This window comes from Lactuca serriola, chromosome 4 (genome assembly GCF_051521515.1).
Source record: "Lactuca serriola cultivar US96UC23 chromosome 4, Lser_US96UC23_V15, whole genome shotgun sequence".
NCBI lineage: Eukaryota > Viridiplantae > Streptophyta > Magnoliopsida > Asterales > Asteraceae > Lactuca > Lactuca serriola.
The window spans coordinates 74144144-74153462 of record NC_136411.1 but is presented as its reverse complement, the minus strand read 5'-3'; the positions used below and the strand labels follow the sequence as shown (position 1 = coordinate 74153462).

Here is a 9319-nt window from a genome sequence, read left to right as displayed (position 1 = left end):
TCATACAAAATATAGACTAGTTGCATTATTGATCGAATCCACACAAGGTTTTCCACCGGTTCCAAACCTTGCTATCTCAGTTGGGGTGCACCCTAGCGGACCCAAATCGATACGCGATCTTCCTAGCTCCCAATTTATACAGAGTCTATCATGTATATTGAAACAAATTCAAATTTAAAATTTTCAGTTCAATGAAAATTAATATGATTTGAAGAATCAAACGATTAAATATCACAAAACATTTAAAAACTAGATTAGTGTAGAAAGGGGAAGAAAATAATTTGTACCGTTAGTTGTTGAGAGTATTGTCGCACGAGAGCAGCTGCATATTGATCAACGGTAGATATGCGGCTCGTGGGGTAATTATTAGGCATCAGGTAGTTGTTGATGTAATCATCGCTTCCAATGATTGATACGTAAATGCATTTTTTAAGGTATTCTTGAGTAAATGTCCGGTTGCATAGTAAGAGCCAAAGGCGAGCGATTATTGTTGCATGATTAAGATTTTGCTTATTGAAGGTGAAACGATCACCCTGTCATCAAGTAACACAACAAAAATTGATTACTATGTGTGTTTAATGTTGAAGAAAAAAATAAAAAGGATCGTGATTACCAACTGTGGTCTTGTTTCATCTCTAATGCCAGCACCAGCACTAGTTTACGCCTGTGCTGATCTCTTGGTCACTTACGTTAGCGAACGGTGGAATGAAGTTATCGAAACCTAGAAGTTGACCTGCAATCAAACATACAATTTCTTGATATCAATATTATTATCCTGTAATATTTACTTGAATAATGTTAATAAGCACGGTATTGCTCACAAAAATATGAAGTTAAACATTACATAATTTTAACAAGATTGGTTAACTATTTTAAAATATAAATTGTCAAGATATATAAGTGAGAGAGTTGGAGAAAGTGCATTGTTATTTCCGTTATCGACCAATTCGTCTCCAAATATGTAGCATGGGACTTTGTGGCTGACTCACAACAAATGTTACAAGTTGTGTCATTGTGACAACTATGAGGACCGAAAACAGGAGTCTGAGTGGACGACTCATGTTTGAGTCATGTTTGTTGGAGTAGAATTAATAAAGTTATCGGTTGATGGTAGATTTCGAATGAAAACTGTTTGCTATTTAATTAAAGAAAAAAATAGGGGGTTGGGCTAGGGAAACTTTTTGTTTTTCAACGGTTAGAAGGAGGCAAGTGGACACAAAGTCGTTTCAAATATTAATTATGGTATTTTTTTTTCTTATATAATATAACACTACAAGAAATCAAAGCATTAGCGGCGACGCCTTTAGCGGCGACGCATAGCAATAGCGGCGACATGTAAATGACGCGTTACGTGTCGCTGCTATTGCTATGCGTCGCCGCTAATGCTTTGATTTAGCGATCCGCGTCATTTTCACCCCATTCGTCCGATTTTACTTTGATCTAACGACTGTAGAGGAAAGCGGAAACGTGCGTTACCTTTTCCCTCCACATGTCGCCGCTAATACCCTAATGTCGCCGCTATTGCCCTTGCGTCGCCGCTAAAACCCGTCGCCGCTAATACTAAACGCAGATTACCCCTTCACAGGTTCCCTTTCTGCCATTTTCTTCCTTACCTTCCACCTTCTCTCGTTTTCCTCTCTTTCTTTCTTCAATATCACGATTTTTTGACAAGTTTGTGGAGTTGGAATTGCTTCTTGGACCGGTGCTTGCCCCTCCTTCCCCCAAGACAACCATAAACCGGTGATATTTTTGCAAATTCCGAAATTGCCCCTCCTTCCCCCAAGGTCGAATTTCTCATCTTTTTCTATGATTTTTCTGTTTTTGTGTTAATTAAGATGATAAAATGTGAGCATTTTTCAATTATATTGAGTGATTATGTTTGTATTTTGAGATATGAAGTGGTTAATTATGCATTTTGTTGGACAATTTTGTTTGATTGTATGTATTTTGTTGGATTATTTTGTTGGTTTGTATGTGTTTTTTTTTCCAGATTTGTGGGAATTTAATTATGCATTTTGTGTATATTTTGATATTTATGTTTAGATTAGATTGATGTATAAAAAAAATGACATGAATATATACATTTGTTGGATTGAAATTTATGTTTATACCACATTGCCTTAAAATGAAATTTAGATGTTTATATTTGTATGAAATTGGATGAAATTGGAATATGCAAATTAGATGTATACATTTGACTTAAGTGTATGAAATTGGAATATATGCTTCGCAAGCCAAACAAGTGTTCTACATCCGCCAGCCTGTTAATCATCGAAGAAACCAAAACAACAACCCTCGTTGTATCGTCGAGCATGTTAATCATCGAAATATTTGGGATCTACCATCCGACAATCCTCGTGTCCAAAATGCTTACAGTGACTCTGTCCAAGATGTCGACAATGTGGAGGCCGAAAATGTTGACATAGTTCAAAACAACTCTTCATTTGGAGCTAGATTTTTTATTGACTTCTCACAATACTTTCAAAACAATGTTGACGTAGCTCAAAACAATGCTGATTATGATGATGAAGACGAGACTGAAGTACCTCCGCCAACGGGTAGAATCGATAATGTTTCCGATGAAGAGACTGATTATGATGATGACGATTCTGATTATGATACGGATGAAGAAGACATTGAAGTATATGATCAAGATTCTGATTAAAAAATCAATTTTTTTTGGTAATAGAAACTTTTATTGTTTGTTTAACTTTTATTTATGTTGTTTGTCTATATTATTTGTTTAACTTTTATTTATGTTGTTTGTCTATATTATTTGTTTAACTTTTATTTATGTTGTTTGTCTATATTGTATATCTTACAATTTCGCAGGGTAACTAACTTTTATTCATATTACAGATGAGGTTTACTTGGGCAATACTCTTGGCCATGATGGCCGATGTTATGGGGCTTGGACACGGAGGTGATGGAGCCGGGGATCCACCACCTCCAGGAGGCTTTGGTCGTGGTCAGCACGAACAAGATGGTGAGTTTTATTATGATATATTTATTAACTATTTTTATTATTTTATAATAAGTTATCGTGACTAATAGGTTTAATTGTATTTTTACAGCCGAGCTTCCTAAAAAAAGGAAAGGCATGTCAAAAAATATTGAGTTGAGAAAGTTGATAAGGGCAAATAAGGGAAAGCCCATAGATTTGGATTTCGATAGGGAGATCACATATTCCCCTGTCGGGAAGCATGGTAATTGGTTCACCCATGAAATTGGGAGGTATTTGTGGAACAATGTCCCTTTCAACGTATCTGGTTGGGACAAAGTTTCCCTCGCTTTAAGGAATGCAGCAGTTGTTTATCTAAAGGTAACTTGGATACAATTTTAATTTTAGTTGTGATTGTTATTTAATTAACTAAACTTTTTGTGTTTTGCAGAATAAATTTGATTTGGATAAGGTTAACATGGATCCGGAGCGTGCTCAATTGTTGCGGAGCATTGATTCGAGTCTTGCAAAAGTTTACAGAGGTGGAAAAAGTAAAGCTCATGCTTATTTTAAGGAAATCGGGGGGCCTACAGATATCCAAGCCGCATTAAACAACCCCCCTAACGGAATGTCACATGAAAATTGGGCGAAGGCAGTCGAACATTTTCAAACGCCAGAATTTTTAAGGCGTTCGCCGTAAACAAGGAATGCCGTGCAAAATAAGTAGTTGTAAACAGAGGGGGGTCGAGCTCATACAACAATGTATGTTTTAAAGAGGTAAGTTATGATATATTTAAATATTTATTTAAAGTATAACTAATCTAAATTTTAATGTTAAATAGGATATCACTCGAATCGAAGCTTTTCGTAAAGCTAATTCCAATCGCCAAGGGGTATTTTATAGTCCTGCAGTCGAGCAACAATACGTAAGTGGTTAATTTGTATTTTTCATATAAGTGTTTATATCGTCAAAGGTATTTAGTAATCTAATTTTTATGATTTTTATTATTTTTAAAAAATACAGAATGTTTTACTCGAAGAGATAAACCAACGAACCCAAGCTACTTCTGAGGCAAACGGTCTAGCACCAACTGATATAAAAGATTTTTTTGAAAGAATATTGGGTGTTCGACGCGGACATATCAGAGGCATTGGGCGTAAACCCCCTACCGTTGTGTCTATGTATGATCAGCAGCAACCAATGACACAAGAACAACCACAATCATAGGTAATTGTTAGTAAATGCTATAATGGAAAGTAGAATGCTATAATGATATGTTGGTTATGATTTGTTATGTTGATATTTTGTAGAATGGTATAATTAATTATAATGTTATTCTGATATGTTGTTAATATATTTCGTTTTCTTTATAGTTGCAAATGCTCCAAACAATACTACAAGACCCGGCCTGTTCTGCAGCATTGGAAGAGTGGTTGCGCTCATTGCCGCCACCAAATAATGAAGGAGATAATGATGAGGACGAGTAGTTATTTTAGGATTTTATGAAACGTTTTGTAATTTGGATGAATAGTTAATGTAGTATGATAGTTTGGATTGATTGTATAATATGTATTAATATTTCTATAAAAACATATCAGATTTCTCAAATGCTATATGGATTAATAGTTGGATTGATTATAAATTTAATGTTAAATAAATTAAAAAAAAATTAAAAGAGTATTAGCGGCGACAGCTTTTGTGGCGACGTAACGTCATTAGCGGCGACAAACTATTAGCAGCGACGATCAGTATTAGTGGCGACGCCTGGTATTAGCGGCGACGCTGGGTATTAGCGGCGACATTCAGCGTATTAGCGACGAAACAATACCGGCGACGCATTTGCAGCGACATGTCGCCGCTAAAGGTATTAGCGGCGACAAGCCCACCCTTTAGCGGCGACGCATGTCGCCGCTGTTGCCCAATCTTATTGTAGTGTAATTCTAAATCTAAAAAAAAAACGTGACGCAAAGATTTAATGAGCTTTTGCCCGAATAGGTAATTTTTGAAAATTTTATTACCAAATAGATATAGTTTCAAAAATATTTACAAAATACGTATAGTTTCAAAATTTTATATTTTTCAGCTTTTATTCTATTTTTATTATATATATATATATATATATATATATATATATATATATATATATATATATATATTTTAAACTTTATACTATTAATTTTTTTACAAATACCATTTTGACCCCAAACACAAAATACACATAGCTAACAGTTTTTTACAGTATTATCCATTTGAAATTTATATTCTGTATCTTATTAAACGGATATTCAGAAATAGAAAACAACATATATTTATATAAATACCATTACAAATAAAAAAATATCGGTTTCCTAACGAAAACAAAATTAACAATCGTTTCCGGTCATAATGTTCAATACTTAAAATATGCAAAATCATAAAATCAATAATAACAAAAAAATAAAAAAGTAGGTATAATGTCAAGAAACATTGTAAAGCAGGCGGGATCCACCCAAATTTGTTTTCATCGTCAATCATATTCTTCACCCATTGCCAAACTAGTTTCTCGGTTTGTTTTTATGTCTGATTAAATTTAAGTTAACCCAAAACTACAACAAAAAGATATATATACTTTTAACATAAAACACAAAAAAACATATATAATACCGTAAATAGGAAATAAGTGAGATCTATTTTTCATGTCTATATTTATTGCTGAAATTAGTTTTTTTTTTTTATTTTTTATTTTTTATTTTTTATTTTATTTTTTATTTTTTTCTAATTTTAAATGAAAAAACATGCCTAATTGAAGCATATCAACTCAAATTAGTATTTTCTTTCATCAGGCCAAACGTGTTAAACAATATGACAATATCTAATTTTAAATTCAAATGCAATCGTTTGCAAACTCTCGCTCATTGGCATCACATAACGGAAAGAAGGCATCATGTCAAAATTTAAACCTGGTACAACAAGGAACAACTAATATTTTAATTAATCTTAAAAATTTGGGAATCAACTGATCAGTGTGTATTACCTATATAAGCCTTAGCCAAGGGTTTTACATTGAGTCTTAACCTAATTTTAAATTACTCAACAGCAGCTTCAAGTGGTCAGTGGTGCATCTTTACTAGAGTGATCAAATCCTACAATGGGTAGAAAGTTATACAAGCTATCCATCACCTTAGATTTTGTTATATCGTCTCATCACAAAACACATTACTTATATGTTAATTTTAATATAAGAAGTTTTTATTTTGAAATTCAAAAGAAGATCTCCATAAGTCATTTCATCAAGCAGTTTGTGTGTTGAACATAAATTAAGCTCGATTGGAATGTGACAGAGAAATTATAATTAAACAAACGATTTCCACTTCACCAATTTAAGTTTTCACAAATGTTTCTCTATTGCTATTCAATCTCACTTAAACAAATCAATGAAGAATGTGCAAATCAACGAGATGGAAATCTGTAGACAAAAAGATAAGGAATGAAACGGATGCTTACCATTATGTCCTTAACCACTTTGGATTGTTGACAGATGGCTACAAGGATGATAAACACTTCAACGGAGAAGAACGTCGGACATAGAGCACTGAAGGCCGGCGAGATTGCCGGAGGTAAGCAGTCGAGTGAGGGTCGTCTTATGTGGTCGAAGTTGAGCAATGTAAGTTCGTTGGGTTTCTTTGGACAAAATGTTAAGTTTGTTGGGTTTTTGTTGAACACACAAGACATGATTGGTGTTTTTTTACTGGTTTCGAAACTTTGTTGGTCTTACAAGTCATTTTCCATATATTTAATTACATGTCATTCGTTGGCTTTCATTAGCCGGTTGACCCTAATAAGAACTGAGCAAAAATGTAAGTTAGTTGGGCTTTTTTAGAAAAAATGTTAAGTTCGTTGGGTTTTTCTTGAACACAAAACATAATTAGGGTTTTTTTTTAACAGTTTGGAAACTTCGTTAGGCTTTTAAGTCATTTTCCCAAAAGAAAATTTCATTACCCGCATCACGGACACTATTCACAAATGAAATGCATTTTTATTTAATATAATATGTTTACAAAAGAAAGATCAATAAAAATAAAAATAAATAAAAAAAACTCCCCAACAACACCCCCCGGGCACTAGAAGTCTGCTACCTCGAAACTATTCTATGTCATTGCGTCTAGTAGGTTCACAATTAGTATGTATCTATGTGTGTGTGTGTGTGTGAGGTATTTCTAAATTTTAACCCTAAGTATGAAGATTACTGTATTTTAGCCCTTATGTATGACAAGAGCTGCAAATGGCCTATAGTGACATTTTTGTAAATAGTGAGTGTAGGGGCACGTACGCTGGGCGTACGTGGGTGGATCCCAAAGCCTAAATTTTAGGGTTTAGACCCTATTTAAACATCTTTATGGCCTCTAAGTCTTTTCTCTCATTATCCTCCATCACTTCACTCGACCATAACAAACCCTAGTTCCTTGTTTGAACATTCTTGACCTTTAGTGTACATTTTTGGTGACCTTTTAGGAGAAAGAAAGAAGTGGAATCACCTTGGAGCTTGAGGAAGCTTTGGATCTGGAACCCCCATCTATATATCTCCAAGAGGTATAAAGTTCTGAATTTGGATTGCATTTCTTTAGATCATGTTAACTCTTGAGCATTGAAGCATTTGGGTCCCAAATCTTGACATTTATGAGTATCGCATACTTTATCCTGTATAAGTCGTCTATACGTTTTGAGATTTCTAGAAGCATAAAAATACGCTCTTGGTTCTTATTTCTTCCCCATGCATGTGCTAGGATGTCCTAATGGCTTAAGAAGTGATGATTTGTTTGTATTAAGCACTTCTAGCCATGCAAAGTCATAAAGTTGGAAAGTTTATGACTTATAATGATATTTAGGGCTTGGATTTGGATTTGGACGTAAGGACTTGATGAATTTAGCTCTGAATAAGAAGTTGAGGTGGCCAGGTGTGTACGCTCGACGTACCAAATGGTACACTTCCCATACGTGGTCAAAACCTCGACTTCTTTGTCAAGCTGAGTACGCCTCGCGTGAAGTTGAGTACGCCTCGCATGAAGCTAAGTAAGCCTCGCGTACTCAGCTGAGTTGACTCGGTTGGTTTGTTGACTTTTTACTTTGACCAAGATTTGACCAAGTTTGACCTAAGGGTATTTTGGGTACTTTACTTTATTTTTAGTTGTATTTGAGATTGTTCCCTAATTGGTGAATAGGTGACGGTTAGAGCTGATATTTAGAGCAGAGACCTATTCAGCTATATGTTCGGACTAAAAGGTGAGTTTTCCCTGTACTAATTCGTCGAGGGCAGCAAGGTCGGCCCTTTATATTAGATATCCTGTTTTCTTACATAATTTTATGTTGAGATATGTGTTCAATGGTTATGTGATTAGACTGGTAGATCTGTTGGACTAACTATGTTTGTTGTTTATTGTTTGTTATTGTATATGTTTACACACTACTAGAAAAACAGCCTTTTACGACGCGCAATTTATGATACACATCGATTTACGATATGCAAAAGTGTGCGGCCTAAAAATAATGTCATCTCTCTATAAATTTTAAGGATTTAAGACGTGTATTTTTGCGTGCCCTTAAATTAGTGTCTAAAAAAAACATGGAGGGCGCCTATAATAAAATGTGTGTCGTCTGAAGACGTCGCTTTATAAATTTTAATGGAAACGCGCGTTCCATCATTTTATAGCCGGGGGGGGGGGGGAGGGAAATGAAATCCAAAAAAATTAAAAAGCCCGCCACCCTTTTTCTTCCTTTCCCTCTTTCCCTAATTAACAACGCTCCTTCCAAGCAGCCGACAACCTTCACACTCTCCTTTTCCTTTTCTTTGTAAACGACTCTTCGATTGGCTCCGGTTAAAAATTAGATGTGGGTGTGTAATCGCAACTTTTGATCTTTTGGTTTTGGTTGGCATTTGTGTCTGTTCAGATGTCTTCCAATCTATATTGGACATCGACATCGTTACTTGCCATTTCGGCCAGGTCGTCGACGTCGATCAAGGCAAGCACGCCACCAGCCAACAACCTTCACTCTCTCCTTTTCCTTTTCTCTGTAAACCCTAATCTGCCTCCACCAGTACTGAATCTACCTCAACTCACCTCTGACCTTGGCTCATCTCTTTCTGATCGCTGCTAATGAACCTATTTTATGTTTAATTTGGGAGCAAATCGCGATTTAATTTGTACACTGGAAGCCTAGATGACAGGTCCGACACGGTGGCAGCGTTTGTCTCGCTTGCGAGAGACAACGATTGGTATGGGAAGTTGATAATTGAAGAAGGTGGAGACAATCTGTTGCTGAAATTGGTGAAAGAAGGGAAACCAGAAGGTCAGGAGAATGTTGCGTCTGCAATCGGATTGCTACGTCGTGATCCTGAGAGC

At 35.3% G+C, this 9319-nt stretch overlaps 1 pseudogene; it reads right to left on the bottom strand.

The window, feature by feature from the left end:
• On the bottom strand, positions 1–1013 carry LOC145098514 (GDSL esterase/lipase At1g29660-like; annotated as a pseudogene).
• Positions 1014–9319: the final 8306 nt, after the last annotated feature.